Source organism: Zingiber officinale, chromosome 2A (genome assembly GCF_018446385.1).
Source record: "Zingiber officinale cultivar Zhangliang chromosome 2A, Zo_v1.1, whole genome shotgun sequence".
NCBI lineage: Eukaryota > Viridiplantae > Streptophyta > Magnoliopsida > Zingiberales > Zingiberaceae > Zingiber > Zingiber officinale.
Window position 1 is genome coordinate 59,954,896 of NC_055988.1, and position 19,949 is coordinate 59,974,844.

Consider the following 19,949-nt stretch of genomic DNA (forward strand, 5'->3'; position numbering starts at 1 on the left):
TGGCCGAGACATATTTAATTGAAAGCATTCTTAACAGTATATACGGCCGGCTTGAACGACCGACCGAGACATATTCAACAGGAGGCATTCTTAACAATATATACGACCGACTTGAATGGCCAACCGAGATATATTCAGCAGGAGGTATTCTTAACAGTACATACGACCAGCTTGAACGACCTATCAAGATATATTCAAGAGGGGCATTCCTAATATATGGATGGTTTGAACGACTAGCCAAGACATGCTTAACAGAATATGTGGCAGGAAACATCTTCTAGAAGTTTCTTCAATTATAATGACGTGTCCCCATTATAAATATAAGTCATAAACAACAAAATGTGTGCATCTGGGGTACAGAAAAAATTTCTTAATGGATTATTGCATGAAGTATAGAAGATGACTTCATCTCCTAACAAACCCTAATGCACCAAGGACCACTTCACGACTACGGAGGTCACATGAGGTAGTGTAAAAAGGGGAATCCTCTCCATTGGCAAGGTACGCAAATTCTAGCATCTAAAGTCTGTTTCACTGGAGTTATTGTTCTTCTTCTTCTTCTTCTTCTTCTTCCATCTGTGAGAGGAAATGACTTGAGCATTGGAGGGCCTAGCTAGGGATCTCCTCCCTGGTCTTAGGTCACTAATGCTTTGTTGGCTTGTCTCACTGTGCGCAGGAGCATTAAGGAGTTTCTTTGGATCTTAGGATTTCATCTTCATCGAAGGTTATCGTCATTCATCAGAACCAGTGCTCATCTTCGCATATTTTAAACAAGATCAACAACATTATCAGGTATGTGCTTAACACTTTTCAGAGGAATACATTGTGGGCATCAATGGTAGATTCTTACAAGGTAACTAAGGGCATTTCCTTAATTGGATTAGATGAGTTGTTTTTTGAATTCAAACTTCATGCTCAAACTAATACTACTTGGGCCGAGAAAGGCATTGCGCTGCTTACAAGGAAACTCACAAAAAAGAAGTCGAAGCGTAAGTACTGAATTGAACTCGAATCTGAAGACTAATCGAATTCTGAAGATAAGACGAAATCACCACCAAACTAGTCAAACTAGTTCAAAAAGTACATAAGAAGAAAAAGGTCACCCAATACAAGAGAAAGAGTAAGCAGCAAGGTGCAGATCAAACTATAAAGCCAGAGTCAGAAGTGACTTACTACGGGTGTAATAAGAAGGGGCACTATAAGCTGGAATGTCCAAACCAGAAGCAAAGAAGGAAGGCTCTGAAAGCAACATGATCTGAATCCTCGGAAGACTACGACAAAGAACACAAACAAACAAGCTTCCTTGCTCTACCGATACAAGCTTACATTGCTGAAATCGAGTCTGAGTCAAAAATCATAGCTGAATTAGAAACTGAATCCGAAAGAAGCCACGAAGTCGTTTCCGTTTCTGAAGGGCCAAATAATATTGTAAGTTCTCTAGTTGCTGGTACTCAATTCAATGAATTACAAAATTTAATTTCATACTTATTAAGAAAGTTGGCCAAATCCAATCTTCGGGTCAAGTCACTCCAAAAGGAGGTAATAGTCCTTAAGGAGGAGACTAACCTGAGCTCTTTGATGGAACAAGTTCAAGATGGAACCTCAACTGAAGTTTAACATCTTGAGAATGAGAATTCCACTTTGAAAAGTTAAGTTAAGGAACTTAAGGATAGGTTAGAATGATTTACTTTAGGTTCCAAGAACCTTGATCTAATTCTTGGAAAATAAAGGATCGTATACAACCGATCCGAACTCGGGTATAAGGCTAAATAAAGATTCAGATCTTCTTATCTTTAGTTAATTGATCAAATAGAAACCTAGTCCAAGCATGGGCTCCCAAGTCTAACTTGACTAATCAAGTTGGACTTAATCAATATATGATTTTCAAGAATCAAATTCATTACCTTGATAGACCTTATCGAGGCTATGATCTAGGGGGAGCCAATAAAGACTATTTTTGTTATTAAATAGTCCTGTTTAAAGTTTGATTTATTTCTTTGAGATTCATGCTTAGATTAGAGTAGATAAGGACTTAGGCTTGATCAACACTTGACTAGTTAGACCTAGGAATTTAAAAAAATATATATTTAATTTCTTTAAAAGGTTTTGTTTAAAAGTGATTGTTGTTTCAATATCCAAGAAGTCCTAGAGCATCACCACAGCCTGAAAGCCCATTATCAAAATGAATATTTAATTAACTAACTATTAAACCTTTCAATCTTTAAATTTTAATCTAAATTAAAGATAAAAGAAATCATCTCACAAAACATATAAGGTTCCTTGCTTACCTAATAAAGAAAAAGGGTGAGATAGATTTAAGTTTAATATTAGTTAATTAAAATTTAAATCTAATCAAACTTAATTAAAATTAAAAAATCATAATTATTAATAAATTTTAAAAACATAATTATTTTTTTAAAAAAACTTAAAATTTTCAAAATTCAATCTAAAATATTTTAAAATTTAAACTTAATTATTCTAAAATTCAAACTTAATTATTCTAAAATTCAAACAGAATTTTTTTTAATTCAAATCTAAATATTTTTTAAAATTCAATATTAGATACTTTGAAATTTAAACTTAAATATGTTTCAAAATTCAAACTTAAATATTTTTTAAAATTCAAACTTAAATATGTTTCAAAATTCAATCTTAAATATTTTTCAAAATTCAAACTTAAATATGCTTCAAAATTCAAGCTTAAATATTTTTCAAAATTCAAACTTAAATATATTTCAAAATTCAAGCTTAATTATTTTTTGAAATTAAAACTTAAATATGTTTCAAAATATAAACATAAATATTTTAAAACTCAAACATAAATGTTTCAAAATTGAATCTTAAATATTATTTAAAATGCATACTTAAATATTTTTCAAAATTTAGAGATAATATTCTCAAACTTAAAATCAACTTCAAAATTAAATATTAACTCTATCTCATATAAACTCATAAGATTAACATGTTTGATAACTTAGAAAAGTTATAATGAAAAATCAAGAAAATATATAATTACTTTCATGCTTGGACTTAGGGATTATAGTTATTAATCAAGGTATTAATTAAATTAATTACACTCAGTGTCCCCTACAACTTAAACAAATTACATTTTTTTAATGGAGAAGAGAAATATTATCAAAAATTAATTATTTTCAAAAATTAAATATTTTCAAAAATTAAATATTTTAAAAATTAAGTATTTTCAAAAGTTAAACTATTTTTCAAAAGGGGATTTATAAGTTAAGCTCTTTCAAAATTAATTACTTCTTTAGATTTTTAAAGAATTCATTTTTAGAAGTTAACTATTTAGCTAATTTTTTTTAAAATTCTTTTAAAGCTATGTATTTAGCTAAGTAAATATTTTTAAAAGGATTTTTTTTTTCAAAGCTAAGTATGAAATCCTTTTCAAATCTAAGTAAGTATTTTTCAAATAAAACTCTTTTTTAAAGCTAAGTATTTAGCTAAAGTATTTTTTTAATGATTTTTTTAAAGTAAATAGCTAAATGTTTAAGAAAAGAAACTCTTTTTACAACTATTTTTTTTAAGTTAAAGTGATGATTTCATGGGAGTTTAAAGTTAAATTTTTGGAAAAGATTAAAAGTTAGTTTTTTTTAAATTAAGTACTATATTTACAAGTTAAACAATTTTCTCTCTACTTTGTATTCTTTTTTAATTATGTCAAAGGGGGGAGAAAGGTTAAAAGTTAAGTCAAGCATAACTTAATAAATATTTTTTTTAAAAGATTGAGGATTAAATTAAGGGGGAGCATCTTTACTTTATTGAATTGCCAAATTGGTTTATTTATGTTCAATTTCCTTACTTATATTACATTAATTATTGTTATCCCTTACTTAACTTTGAATTGTGTTATCATAATCAAAAAGGGGGGAGATTGTTGATACAAGAAAAACTAGATGATCAAACCTAAGTTTTGATTATTGAAAAGGTTTCAATGTAAAGGTTTTTTGTTGTTCTAATAAGTTGAACTAAGTGTACAAGAGTGTTCTAAGTAATCTTAGGAAAAGGAAAGGTCCTAGTTAAGGCTAGGAAGGTGGAAAGCCTTAGCTGTGGTTAGGTAATGAAGTCCTAGTTTGGGAGACTGGGCAAAGTCTTGGTGGGTCAAGGACATTGGGCAAAATACTAGGCTCAAGGATGCTAGATGAAAATCTTAGGGGCGGGTCGCATACACTAGGTGAAAGACTAGATGGGTCGGGGATAGGACACCTGATATAAAGTCCTGATATCTAAAACATTGAGCAAAAGTCTAGAATGTCTGAAGAACTGGTCTGACAAAAGGTAATTTCTTCTAAGAGGAGTGGGTGAGGATGCATTCCCCATTGAGAGAACAGTAGGTGTCAGTTTGAGCTAGGGTTTCACGGGAAATCTAAAAGTTAGAATTGAATAGTATAGAGATTGTTAAATATTTTTTTACCATATTATTTTATTGTGCTAACTTTGTTTTGTAGGGTATGTTTGGTATTTAGATTAACATCTCTTACAGGAAATGAAATGCATAAAAGAGCCTCGGATAAACAGTGTTGGAAGGTGCCTTCCATGTGGCTAAAGGTGCCTCCGATGAACAGTTTGGAGGCACCTTCCATGTGGCTAAAGGCGCCTTTAGATGGATGAGCTTCACAGATTGCAGAAGTTATCAACTTCAATGTTGTGGGAATAAAATATACAGCTAGAGGCACCTTCCATGGGGTTGAACGCACCTTCCGCACTCTATAAAAGAAGGATTCAGGCAGGTGCTTCAATACAACTTAACTTCGTGATTCTTTTCTTGTGTGCTACTCTAAAGATAATCTGACAAAGCTGTAACACTGCTCCAATAACCAAAAACAAGCCTCTCAGAATTCTAACGTCATTAGTATGATTTTAATTTTAGTACTTTAATTGCATTGTTCTTGTACTTCATCTCTATATTCTATTTGTAAAGATTTTTTGAAACTATATTAATTGTCCAACAAAAGGCAATCAACGATTGTCAATCTTGGAGTAGGAGTCATCATAGGCTCTGAACCAAATCAATCTTTGGTGTTTGTGTTCTTATTTATATTTTTCACTGCGTACTCTCAAAACATTTTTCGAAAAGCGTGAAAGCCAAGGGCGCTATTCATCTCCCATAGTAGAATGATCCTACAATCTCCTCAATATCTATTGGAGTCTCTTGAACTTCCTCAAGTTGAACCTTACTCCCACTATTATCCTGCAAGAGAAACTCTTTCTCTAGACAACATACCTTGAAACAAACACTAGTTATTCTAAGCGATGGTAGAATTTGTAACCCCTTATTTCCTTAGGGCAACCAATAAATATACACTTATCAGACTTAGCTTCCAACTTATCTAATATTGTCCTCTTCATATAAGAAGGACAAGCCCATATCTTTAAGTAAGACATGTGAGGTTTCTTACTAGTGTATTTCTCAAATTGAGTAGTAGAGACAACCTTTGTTAGGACTCTGTTTAGCAAGTAAATAGTTGTCTCTAGTACATAACCCCTAAAGGATTTGGGAAGACTTGTATGAGTCATCATTGACCTAACCATGTCTAACAAGGTTTACTTTTACCTTTCAGATACAACATTATATTGTGGCATATACGATGAAGTTCACTGCTGAAACAATATTCCATTGTCCCTTAGATAATCTTAAAACTCTTAACTTAAGTATTCACCACCTCAATTAGATCAATGTATTTTAATACTTTTACCAAGTTGTTCCTCCATTTTATTTCTGAATTCTTTTAAACTTTTTAAAGGCCTCAAACTTATATTTTATTATATACATATATCCAAATCGTGAGTGATAGTCAATAAAGGTTATGAAGTAGCTATAACCGCCTCATGCTTGAGTTGACATTGGTCCACATACATCAATATATACAAGGCTAAGTAACTCTCCCACTAGTTAACCTTTTCCAAAAAAGGTAACTTAGTCATATTGCCTTTTAAGGATAATTTAGATGTATTATATTAATCTAATTGAAATTATCCCAAACTACCAACCTTTTATAGTTTGGACATGCATCTCTTACTTATATGGCAAAGGCAACAATGCCATAAATAGGTGGTTGATGTGTGTAGTTTGTATACACTTTTATCCTTATTTTAAAGCACATCTACTTGCATTTCTTGATTACATTCTATACTATTGTACCCTATTTTATCATTATTTCAGTATTATTGCTCTTTTTGTCAAAAACTTTTATTTTATCATTTTGTGACTAACAGGTTGCTATTTGGAGAAGAAATGGAGACAAAATATATCTCAGAACTACACCAAGAAGAAATAGAGGTTGGCCATTCCTCTTGGCATGGTTATGCCTCCGTAGAGTCAAAAGCCAAGATGTGGTCATGTTCCCTACATCTAGAGATGTGTACCGTCTAGAGGCCAAAAGGGGTATGGCCGTGTGGATCTACATGGTCATGCCTCCCATGCTGTGAAGAAGACTTGACATGATCGTGCCCCATGTCACGACCATGTCTCTCAACAGTTAGAGAATTGGAACCAGCTAAAGCCAATAGGGAGGTGGTCGTGTGGATCTACATGATCATGCCTCCCCTGACATGAAGATTGAGGACATAGGCATTCCCCAAGGCATGACTGTACTTCCTCTTTCACAAAATTTCAAGATACGTTCATGTTCAAGGAACATAGCTGTGCCTCCTTAGATCTGATCTTCCAAGACTTAACCATGCCAAGTTGGCACAGCCATGACACTACCCATGTTTCACTTATAAATAGGGGAGTTCTTCTCCCTTTGGGAGGAGGAGAGTTTTCCCCTTGGGGGAAAATCAAGGTCAAGATATATGCTTCATCAATGTCATATTCGATGATCTGAGGTCATTTCCATCATCTCCATCTTCTTCAGACACAGAGATTGGATCTGAAGCCCAGCACCACACTTGGATAAGCTTGCCTTATCTTTTCTCTCTTGAATTGCTTAGGAAGCTTGTAATCTTAATGCCTTTAGATTCAATTATCCTTGTCATGGAGTAGATCCTCTTGTTCTAGGATTAAAGGAGTAATTGTAATGTGAGATTAATGTGAACTCTATGGATATGCCAATTTCCCTTCCAATGATGTATTTACCTTGTATCCATTTGATTGAATATGTGTGTGACATGTTTGTGCTAAATTTTCAAATTTAATTGATTGGATATATAGATCACTCACCCCATAGAGGGGATTTCATAGATCGTATACCCGGGAGACCCCGTGATAGGGGGTAACCATTTAACCGAACTTTTGATGACATAGTCTTTAAAGGGAGAGTGATTCTCTACATGAAAGGACCTAAGTTTGCTGAATGGGTTGTTCCTTATTCTATGTTAATATGTATATTATATAACCTAGGATCATAAACTCGGGGAGCCCTATGTGACAAAGGGTAATCTTTAACCGAACATCCTAGGTTATCTCTAATACCTATGGACATCGGGTTGTCAAGGGAGCAACACTCAAACATGACCCTCGCAAGGGAGTCTCAGGACTTAGTTAGACTTCCTACATTGCAAAAGAATAGAGGGTAGGAGATGAGCAATCCAAAATACATTGATCAATATTTCAATGAAACTGAACCCCTAGAACACTCACCTTGACATGCTCCCCTCAAAACTATCTCCCTCTCTCTCTCTCTATCTCTCTCTCTCTTATTCTCTCATCTTTATTTCTTGAGACTTCAACCAATATTTCAATCATCTAGCAAGCTAGTCGTGTGACCTTACTAGTTCTTATCAATCCTTGTGGGATCAATATTTAATTACTTGCGATAAAATCGTGCACTTGTAGTTATGTACAATAGCGGTTAGCTAATCATCCCATCATATATTATTGTTTAGCCCACTTATATCTTTACATATATGTGAGGCACATTCGATATCTAATACCAAATATTTGAATAAATGGTATTCAATCTTGAAGATATATGAAGAGATAGGGCATCAGATGTCGACTTCTTCTTCAAGAACTAAAGATAAATCTTACAGTTTCTTCACCAACGTCCCATCTTGCGACAGTAGACACATGGGCCCTTTGAAGCAGGTTCTATAACCTTGGCCTTCTTCTTTCCTTTGGCTTGATATTTTGACTATTAGAGTGTATACTAAAAGTCTGACTTTTTGTAAACATTTATTTTGAAATAAAGAATCACATTGGTCAAATGTCTACATTTATGCTGAGTGTAGTTGTTCAATTAAATTATATTGTAGATAACATGGTGTGTGGTGTCACACACAGAAGATAATGTTATCAATTCTTTATAAATTATAAACAGTTGCTCATGACTAAGATGGATAGAAACAAACTATTGGAATAGTCGTAGTGTAATTTGGCATTAGTTTATCTTGACAATAAAATTACACTAGTACACTTAGAGTGTATTGAGCTGGACCATTTGAGGTAGTTTCTTTTTTTATACTGACTAAATAAAAGAATCAATATCTCTGTTATTATGGAAGTGTGTGCTCTTAATCCTAATATAATAACAAGCACATATACTTAATATTTATTTCTTTGATTTATCAAATGGTACAATTTAGTTCGATAAATCAATAGGCCTAATAAGTTGGGAAATGATATTATTTATAGTGTGTGTTGTTGATTATAGAAGGAAACTGTGTCCTAGAAATCTAGGTTGATAATGTCCCCAAGAGGAGCTCATAAGGATTGTCATGTTAAACCCTACTAAGGATTTAGTCCGACATGACAATAAGGTTGAGTGGTACTACTCTTGGACTAAAATATTAATTAAAGTGAGTTGTCAGTAACTTATTTAATTAGTGGACATTCGACATCTTAAACACAGGGAGATTAACATACTCATGATAAGAAGGAACCCAAAATGTAATTTGGAATTAGTGCGGTAGTTCAATAATAATTCTTTAGTGGTATGAATTATTATTGATAAAATTAAGTTGGGTGTTCGGGGCGAACACAGGAAGCTTAATTTCATCGGGACACCAAAACCAATTCCTCCTCTCGGTGCCTATCGTAGCCTCTTATTTATAAAGTGTTATACCCACCTATACCCACCTTCCTACCCAACTTTAGGTGGCCAGCCAAGCAAGCTTGGAGTCCAAGCATGGGTCGCCCAAGGCAAAGGTTGAGCCAAGTAAAGGTGGTCGGCCCTAGCTTGGAGCCCAAGCTTGGTGTGGTCAGCCATATAAAAATAAAAATGAATTTTATTTAAAATCTTTCCTTATGTGGAAGCCATGATTTTAAAAAAGAGTTTAAAATTTAAATATTTCCTTTTATAGCTTTCAACAAAAGATTAAGAGAAAGATTAGATATCTTTCCTTATTTGTAGTTAAAAGGAAGATTTTAATTTTGAAGAAAATTTTCCTTTTTGGAAATCACCCACATGTTTTAATAGAGAGATTTTAATTTATAAAATTTCCTTTTATAACCAACCATGAAGGGAAAATTATTAGAGAAATTTTTATTTTAAAAATTTTCGGAAACAAATAAGGAAGTTTTAATTTTATGTTTAAAACTTGCCTTATTTGGAACATGTGAAGGGGCCAACCATGTAAAGGGTTTAAAGGGAATTTTTAATTAAATTTTCCTTATTAACCAAAGGCTAGGAAAATAAGGGAATTTTAATTATAATTAAATTTGCTTATATGCCAAGACCAAGGAATATAAAAGAGGGTAGAGGTGCCTCACCTCACAACAATACATCTATTATTCCTCTCTCTTTTCTTCCTTGGTGTGGCCTGCCCTAATCATCCTCTCCTCTCTTCTTCTTGTGGTCGAACCATATCATCTCTAGGAGTTCTTGTGGTGGCTGAATTTTGCTTGGAGAAATAGAAAAAGGAGGTTTTGCTCTTGCATCCCTTGGAGCTTGAAGGTTGGTGGCTGAAATTTGCAAGAAGGAAGTTGTCTTGGTGGTTCTCATCTCAATAGATCGTTGCCCACACAACGTCCGCAATAAGAAGAGGAATACGATGGAAGATCAAGAGGTTATTGCTTACAAAGAAAGGTATAACTAGTAATTTTATTCCGCATCATACTAGTTTTCTTTGTATGGATTTTGAAATACCAAACACAAGAGGCATATGATTCTAGGTTTCAAATTTGTGATTTGAGTTTGTGTTTTTTTTTGTTTTTCAAATTTATGATTCGATTGATTTTATTGGTTAAACCTAGGGTTACTATAAGGAAATTAAATATTAAATTTCGTTGAAAGATTTTGTCTAGGAAGTGGTTGTTGCTCCCATATCCAAGAATGCCTAGTGCCTCGCCATGTTTAACCTGAAAGCCAATCTCTGAAATTAATATTTAATTTAATTTGTAACATGGGTGAATTTGGATCAATAATTTCAAGTATCGTTTGCGATCCAAGTCTAAATATCTAAGAAAAAATAAGTTAAATTTGGAATCAATAATGTTAAGTTCCGTTTGCGATTCCAAATTTAATTTCTAAAGAACACAATGGGTTGTTAGGAAAGGTTCAGGACTTGTACAAAATTTTTGTATAGGGAAACCGGTACGTTATTCCGAATAGCAACCAACAATTGGTATCAGAGCTAGGGTTTGACTTTCAGTTTAATTATGCACATGTCATACATAATTTAGACAGGATAATAGTAGGATGTGCTAACTTTGTGGTTGCAGGCTCAAACTATTATGGCTTATAGATATTGTGTGTTATTGGACCCTTAGACATGTCAAGGGCATTTTTGTGTGTGCATGATTGTATTTATTAAATACAGTAGGAGCTATATTAGTTTTAGGATTTTACATTTTTGTTTCGATCTAGATTACATGTACATTCTTTTGTGGAATATAGGATCGATATATGCAAAATTTTATTTTTTTCGCAGATCGTATCCTTGCGAGGCATGGTACTATTTGTGGACCAGAGGCGCAGCGAAAAAGGAAACAAGATAGATGCGGTGACAAGACCCGATTGTGGTAGCTAAAAATGGCAGCAGCTAGGGTTGGCAGCACACGGAGGACAGTGATGGAAAAGACCATAATAGTTGGAATATTATTTTTCCATATTTGTTGCTTTATTTGCTATGATGTGTGATGTGTGCTTGCATAGTTAAAATTCCTCACCTTAAATAACTAAGTGGGAAAGGGATTAGTAGATAAATTCTACGGTCTCCATTACTAGTTTGTAAGTGATGCGACAAACTTACGTGTTGGCTCTGAGTGCCTCCCTCCCCATCGGATGAGTTTGTTTACGGATCACTAGATCAAACTTCCATTTTAGATGATTATAGGAAATTAATTAGGAGCGTGTGATCTTCCCCATCAGAAGGGGTACAATCTTATTTAATGAACTAAGTATCAAGTAACCAATACACTTAGGCACATTTAATAGTATCCTCTCCATCGGAGTCACTGCTATTATTTGTGTGACCGAAGGAAAACCAACTATTAATTTTATTTGTCATAAAGTTAGGTTGACAAGAATAAAATTAATGGGTAAAATTTCCTCTTACAAATGTTTGATTTTGTATACATCCACACTATCGTGACATACAAAATTCACAGTAATTTGAGGTGTTGGTAAATTTAAATAATATTATTTGAGGAATCAATGTTATTTCTAAATTTAGAGTCTTGACCAAAGTTTGTTTTGTGATTCTTAGGATGTCTTTCAACCCACTTGCTATTATACTGAAAGAGAACAAACTTACTGGTCCCAACTATATAGATTGGAAAAGAAACCTGGACATTATCCTAACTGCAAAAGGCTATAAGTTTGTACTATCAGAGGTTTGCCCTAATGTGCCTAATAGTGATTCTAGTGAAGAGGAGATTGATTATCATAAGAAATGGGTAAAAGCAGATAAGATGGCGCGATGTTACATTTTGGCTTCAATGTCAAATGTGCTGCAACATCAGCATCAGGATTTACCAATAGCTTATGATATAATGAACAATCTCAAGGATCTCTTCGGACACCAGGATCGTGCTGCTAGGCAAGAAGCTATGAGAAAATTAATGGCAGCCACCATGTCAGAGGGGACTCCCGTAAGGGATCATATCCTAAAGATGATGGCTTATTTGAACGAAATACAAATCCTTCGAGGTGAAATCGATGGGGAAACCCAGATCAATATTATTCTCCAAACACTACCTAGAAGTTTTAAGCAGTTCCGCTTGTACTATAACATGAACAAAAGGGCTTATACGTTGGTAGAACTTCTGACAGAACTTTAGGCAGCAGAAGGTATATTTCATCATAGTTCTCAGATTGACTTTGCTGAAAATGTTTCTACTTCTAAGTCGAAAGGCAAAAAGAAGAAGAAACATGCTGGCTCAGCAAAGAAGGTGAAAAGATCTCTAGGTACTAGACGTAAAGCTGGAGTAAAGAAGCCAAAGGGCAAGTACTTAATCTGCAAGCAGACTGGACATTGGAAGGCGGACTATCCTCGTAGGAGAGAGAATAGCAGTGTACATTCTGAATATGGTACCTTCTAAATTAGTACCCTCTGTAGGATCGAGATCGCGCTAGAGGGGGGGGGGGGTGAATAGCGCTCGTGGCTATTTTAACGAGTTAAAACTAAGAGTAGAAACGCAGCGGAAAGTAAATGCAAACACACAGAAGATACAGTAGAATTACTTCGTTCGGAGCCTAGCTCGACTCCTACTCTAAGGCCTGCGATCCTTGATCGCTTTCGGTGGACAACAACTATAGGCTCGTTAAATGATTACAATTTGAAGTACAGTAATTAATAACAATAAAATATACCGACGACGATGAAAGATGGAAGAACTGAGCTCCGGGTCGTCGGGATGATGATGCAGCACTTCGTGATCGACTTGTTAGCAGCAGGAAGTAGAAAGTTCGCTTCTGTGATTCATTGTCGAAGCTGCACCCTAAGGCTCCCTTTTATAGCTCTGCAGACGCTGGTCCAGATCCCCAAGTCTTTGGATCAGCTTTGACCCGAAGCGGATCGGTCGACTGATCCTCACGTTCGATCGACCGATCAGATGATCTCCACCGCATCAGATCCGTTGATCCGTCGCTCCGCTTCGATCTGGTCAAGTTCTATCCCTGGGTTCGGTCGACCGATCCCAGGGTCCGGTCGACCGATCAGTCTCCTCTAACCCGCACACCTCGGCTTGATTCAGTCAACACCTATCCCAGGTTCGGTCGACCGATCCCAAGGTTCGGTCGACCGATCCCCTGGTCGAGCCCGGTCCAACCTCTGGAGATCTGATTTGCCAGCTTGGAGTTCGGTCGACCGATCCCAAGGTTCGGTCGACCGATCCCGGTCAGTTCTAACCCTACACAAAAGTGTTAGTTTCCTGCAAGATAGAGTTAAAACACAAAGGATAATATATAGAAATAAATTTGACAGACACCGGACTGTCCGGGTCTGACTTCGGGTTTCCGACCGAAAACCCTAGGTCGACCCGACGCCTACTGTTCCCTCTAGGGGGAACGCATCCTCACTTACTCCTCTCAAGAGATTTACCTGTTGCCAGTATGATCCTCCAGATCGACTGGTCTTTTGCTCAGCGTCCGATGCTTTCGGTCTTCATGCTGGATGTCCGGTCCTCGACCCATCCAGGCTTCTACCCGGTTCGCGACACCAGGATTTTAACCTAGGGTTACCACCCCCTAAGATTTTTGCCTGAAGCGTCGTCCCGCCAAGACTTCCCGCATAGAGTTACCACCCCCTATGACCTAGGGTTACCACCCCCTAGGGTTTTTCCTTGCCTAACTGCAGGTAGGACTTTTCTGAAACACTCAGTCATACACATTAGATAACAATTAAACTTAACTTTGAAACCCTTTGCCATTATCAAAACTAAGGTTCGATCGTCGGATGCTTCCCGCACCAACAATCTCCCCCTTTTTGATTATGGCAACCGAAATTCATAGTTAAGTGAAAAAATGCAATAAAGGTAAATATAAATGAGTACAAGCATAAATAACGCCTAAGCACATTGAGGCTCCCCCTTAATAGGGGCTCCCCCTTAAACTGATTTCTTTTAGTTTTAAATTTTTGAATTTTAGTTTCCTTTGAATTTTTCCTTTTAGTTTCCTCTGAATTTCCATATACTCTCCCCCTTTTCCATATATCAAAACTAAAGAGGGAGAAAAAAAAAATAGTACTGAAGTAAACACTTAGCTTTTCAAATTAATTTTCCTATAAACATTAAAGTCTAACAAAATTACTTCTAAATTCTAAGTTTGAGAAATAATTTTTGAATTTAATTTTCAAAGTATTTTTAAAATTAGTCTAGAAATTAATTTTCAAGGTATTTTTCAAATGATTAATTTTCAAAAGATTTTTCAATAATTTTGAAATTAATTTTCAAAGGATTTTTCAATAATTTTGAAATTAATTTTCAAAGGGATTTTTCAATAATTTTGAAATTTATTTTCAAAGTGATTTTTCAATAATTTTGAAATTAAATTTTCAAAGGATTTTTCAATAATTTTTAAATTAATTTTCAAAGGATTTTTCAATAATTTTGAAATTAATTTTCAAAGGGATTTTTCAATAATTTTGAAATTAATTTTCAAAGTGATATTTCAATAATTTAGAAATTAAATTTTCAAAGGATTTTTCAAAATTATTTTTCAAAGGGTTTTTCAATAATTTTGAAATTAATTTTCAAAGTATGTTGAAAATGATTTTCAAAAGATTTTACAAATAAGTTTTGAAATTAATTTTCAAAGTATTTTTCAAATGATTTTGAAATTAATTTTCAAAATATTTCTCAAATAAGTTTTGAAATTAATTTTCAAAGTATTTTTCAAATAATTTTGAAATTAATTTTCAAATGATTTTGAAATTAATTTTCAAAATATTTTTCAAATAAGTTTTGAAATTAATTTTCAAAGTGTTTTTCAAATGATTTTGAAATTAATTTTCAAAGTATTTTTCAAATGATTTTAATTTCAAAGTATTTATCAAATGATTTTGAAATTAATTTTCAAAGTAATTTTCAAATGATTTTGAAATTAATTTTCAAAAGATTTTTCAAATAAGTTTTGAAATTAATTTTCAAAGTATTTTTCAAATGATTTTGAAATTAATTTTCAAAAGATTTTTCAAATAATTTTTGAAATTAATTTTCAAAGTATTTTTCAAATGATTTTGAAACTAATTTGTAAATAATTTTTCAAAGGATTTTAAAATAATTTTTTAAATAATTTTTCTAAGGATTTTAAAATAATTTTTTAAATAATTTTTCAAAGGATTTTAAAATAATTTTTAAATAATTTTTCAAAGATTTTGAAATTGATTTTTAAATAATTTTTCAAAGGATTTTAAAATAATTTTTAAATAATTTTTCAAAGGAATTTAAAATTGATTTTCAAAGGATTTTTCAAAGGATTTTAATATAATTTTTAAATAATTTTTCAAAGATTTTGATATTGATTTTCAAATATTTTTTCAAAGGATTTTAAAATTGTTTTTAAATAATTTTTCAAAGATTTTGAAATTGATTTTCAAATAATTTTTCAAAGGATTTTAAAATAATTTTTAAATAATTTATTCATTTGATTTAAGTTAATTAAGTCGTTTCATTTGATTAAATTGAATTTATTTAAGACTATGTTTAACCTAGATCCATCTCACCTGATTCTAAGTTATCAATCAGGTAATCTTATATAATTTTGTGAGATGGTTATCTGTAATTTAGGTTATTTATAAGGATTAATTTACATTTGAGTTAAAATTAGGTTTTTCAATTAGTAAATTAAATATATATTTCAATGATTGGTTCCCAGGTCAGGGCGAGACTCTAGGCCTTCTTGGGTATGGGATCATCCACCCCTTCCTAGACAGAACCGTTCAAAGAAAATATATATTTAATTTTCTTTTTGAAACCCCTAGATTTAACTAACAAGTGTAAATTATGCCTAGGTCCTTAAGTTATCCTAATTCTAAACATGCATCATGTAAAGAAGAATAAATAAAGAGGCATCAATCTATCTCTTGGTAAAAATGGTCTTTCTATTTGCTCCCCCTGGATCATAGCCTCGATAGGGTCTATCAAGGTAATGTATCTGATCCTTGGGGACCCAATATAGTCCAAGTCCAACTTGATTAACCAAGTTTGACTTGGGGACCCATGCTTGAACTATGGTTTTATTATTTCTATTTACTAAAGACAGATATGATTTATATTTGTTCTTGGTTTTAAATCCAAGTCCGGATTTGATGTAAACGGCTCGCTGTTTTCCAAGAATCATATCCAAATTCTTGGAACTCATAGTGAACCGTTCCAACGTGTCCTGGAGTTCCTTAATTTGAGTTTTCAAATTGAAATTTTCTTCCTCAAGTTGTTGGACTTGAGTTGAACTTCCAATTTGAATAGGTTCAGTTAAGGAACTCGAGTCTGTCACCTCCTTAAGGGTTGTTACCTCCTTTTGGAGTGACTTGACACGAACATTGGATTTAGCCAATTTCTTAAGCAAGTAAGGAATTAACTTTTGCAAATCAAATTGAGTTTCGGCAAGTAAGGCACTTATAGTGGGGTTCGATCCTTCAGAAACGGATGTGGATCCGTGGCTTCGCTCGGACTCAGTTTCCGACTCGCTCTCGATTTCGGACTCGAATTCGGACTCAGTTTCGTCAATATTTACTTGTGCTGGCAATGCAAGGAAGCTTATTGGTTCTTCTTCATCGGACTCGGATTCATCTGATGACTCGGACCAGGTCGCCTTTAATGCCCTCCTTCTTTTCTTCTTGTTTGGATAATCCAGCTTGTAATGCCCCTTCTGGTTACATCCGTAGCAGGTGACTCCAGATCTGTCCTTCGGGTCCGTTTGAGTTGCCCTTTTTGACTTGCATATTTTTCGCACGAGCTTTACCAGTTCTGAAATAACTTCGTCTTCGTCCTCTGCATCTAATTCGTCTTTGGACTCGGGTTTGGATTTACGCCTTGACGTCGGTTCGCGCGTTTTGCTAGTACCTACAACCAAAGCAACACCTTTCTCGACCGGGCGTGCATTAGTCTGCTCATGCAATTCTAGTTCAGAAAACAATTCATCTAGTTTTATTGAAAATATATCCTTGGAAACTTTGTAAGCATCAACCATGGATGCCCCCAAGGTGTTCCTCGGAAAAGCGCTAAGTGCATACCTTATTATGTCATGGTTTTCTATTCTTTGGCCGATTGAGTGAAGGCCGTTTAGGATGTCCTGAATGCGCGCGTGAAGCTGGCTTGTTGTCTCATTTTCCTGCATTTTTAAGTTATACAATTTATAAATAATAAATCCCGCTTACTTACTTTGGTATCGGAGGTCCCTTCGTGAAGCTCGATCAGCTTCTCCCATAGCTCCTTGGCGCTCGAGAATGGACCGACGCAGTTTAACTCCTCCTTTGTTAGTCCACACTGGAGGGTACAAGTTGCTCTGGCATTTACCTCCACCTTCTTGATTAATGCAGGTTCCCAGTCCTCGCATGGTGTAGGATTGCCATCTTTATCCGTTGGCAGATCCAAACCAGTCTTGATAATCATCCATGTCTCGAACTGGATCTTCAGGAAGTTCTTCATTCTGCCCTTCCAGTAACCAAAGTCCTATCCGATGAAGAGCAGGGGACGGACAGTACTATAGCCTTCTTGAAGGGCCATTTTAGATCAACTAAATACAAAGAAAATAAACAACAAGAAAATTCCAGGACTTGGTCCCGGATTAGTAGTGCGGGATGTATTTAAAAGAAAACGAACTCGGGTGGTGTTGCACCAACCTCGAGCAAAAATCAATTCAAGAAAAGAATTAGAATATAGCGATAAAGCTAAATTCTAATTGACTCCGAAAAAATCTGAAAATACCACGAAGAAATTATTTTGAATGGTGGTTGCACCGATTTAAAACGACCCCGCTCTGATATCAATTGTTGGATCGAGATCGCGCTAGAGGGGGGTGAATAACGCTCGTGGCTATTTTAACGAGTTAAAACTAAGAGTAGAAACGCAGAGGAAAGTAAATGCAAACACACAGAAGACACAGTAGAATTACTTCGTTCGGAGCCTAGCTCGACTCCTACTCGAAGGCCCGCGATCCTTGATCGCTTTCGGTGGGCAACAACTATAGGCTCGTTAAATGATTACAATTTGAAGTACAGTAATTAATGACAATAAAATATACCGACGACAATGAAAGATGGAAGAACTGAGCTCCGGGTCGTCGGGATGATGATGCAGCACTTCGGGATCGACTTGTTAGCAGCAGGAAGTAGAAAGTTCGCTTCTGTGATTCATTATCGAAGTTGCACCCCAAGGCTCCCTTTTATAGCTCTGCAGACGCTGATCCAGATCCCCAAGTCTCGGGATCAGCTTTGACCCTAAGCGGATCGGTCGACCGATCCTCACGTTCGGTCGACCAATTAGATGATCTCCACCGCATCTGATCCGTTGATCCGTCGCTCCGCTTCGATCTGGTCAAGCTATAGCCCTGGGTTCGGTCGACCAATCCCAGGGTCCGGTCGACCGATCAGTCTCCTCTGACCCGCACACCTCGGCTTGATTCAGTCGACACCTATCCCAGGTTCGGTCGACCGATCCCCTGATGGAGCCCGGTCCAACCTCTGGAGATCTGATCTGCCAGCTTGGGGGTTCGGTCGACCAATCCCAAGGTTCAGTCAACCAATCCCAAGGTTCGGTCAACCAATCCCGGTCAGTTCTAACCCTGCACAAAAGTGTTAGTTTCCTGCAAGACAGAGTTAGAACACAAAGGATAATATATAGAAATAAATTTGACAGTCACCGAACAGTCCGGGTCTGACTTCGGGTTTCCGACCGAAAACCCTAGGTCGACCCGACGCCTACTGTTCCCTCTAGGGGAAACACGTCCTCACCTACTCCTCTCAGGAGATTTACCTGTTGTCAGTACAATCCTCCAGATCGACTGGTCTTTTGCTCAGCGTCCGATGCTTCCGATCTTCATGCTGGATGTCCGGTCCTCGACCCATCCAGACTTCCACCCGGTTTGCGACACCAGGATTTTAGCCTAGGGTTACCACCCCGTAGGATTTTTGCCTGAAGCGTCGTCCCGCCAAGACTTCCCGCATAGGGTTACCACCCCCTATGACCTAGGGTTACCACCCCCTAGGGTTTTTCCTTGCCTAACCGCAACTAGGACTTTTTTGAAACACTCAGTCATACACATTAGATAACAATTAAACCTAACTTTGAAACTCTTTGCCATTATCAAAACTAAGGTTTGATCGTCGGATGCTTCCCGCACCAACACCCTCTACTCCCATGGAATTGTGTAATGGGCGTAAGCCTAGTCTGAGTCATATTTAGATATGGGGTAGTCCAGCACATGTGCTAAAGGGAGATATTGACAAGTTGGAATCACGTACAGAAGTTTGTCTGTTTGTAGGATATGCTAAGGGAACGAAAGGTGGTTTGTTTTATAATCCTAAAAATCAGAAGATCATTGTTAGCACCAATGCTCAATTTTTAGAGGAAGATTATGTAATAAACCATAAGCCCATGAGTGAAATTGTTCTAGAAGAAATGAGAGAGGACATGCCTACTTTAGTACCAATAGTGCAAGATGAAATATCATAAGAAACTGCAACACGTATCACAAATGATACACAACAACAGACAGTGCCTCGTCGTAGTGGGAGGGTTGTTAGGCAACCTGAAAGATTCATGTTTTTGGGAGAGTCGTCGGACTTGTTCCCAGGTAAACATGAACCTGATCCTTGAACATATGATGAAGCACTCCAAGATATAGATGTAGCATCTTGGCAAAGAGCGATGAATTCTGAAATAGAATCTATGTATTCTAATAAGGCCTGAGAGCTTGTAGAACTACCTAATGGTGTAAAAACTGTTGGATGTAAGTGGATCTACAAAAGGAGAAGAGGGATAGATGGGAAGGTGGAAACCTTCAAAGCAAGGATTGTTCCGAAGGGGTATACTCAAAAAGAGGGAATCGATTATGAGGAAACTTTTTCGCTAGTAGCTATGCTTAAGTCTATCCGGATACTCTTATCTA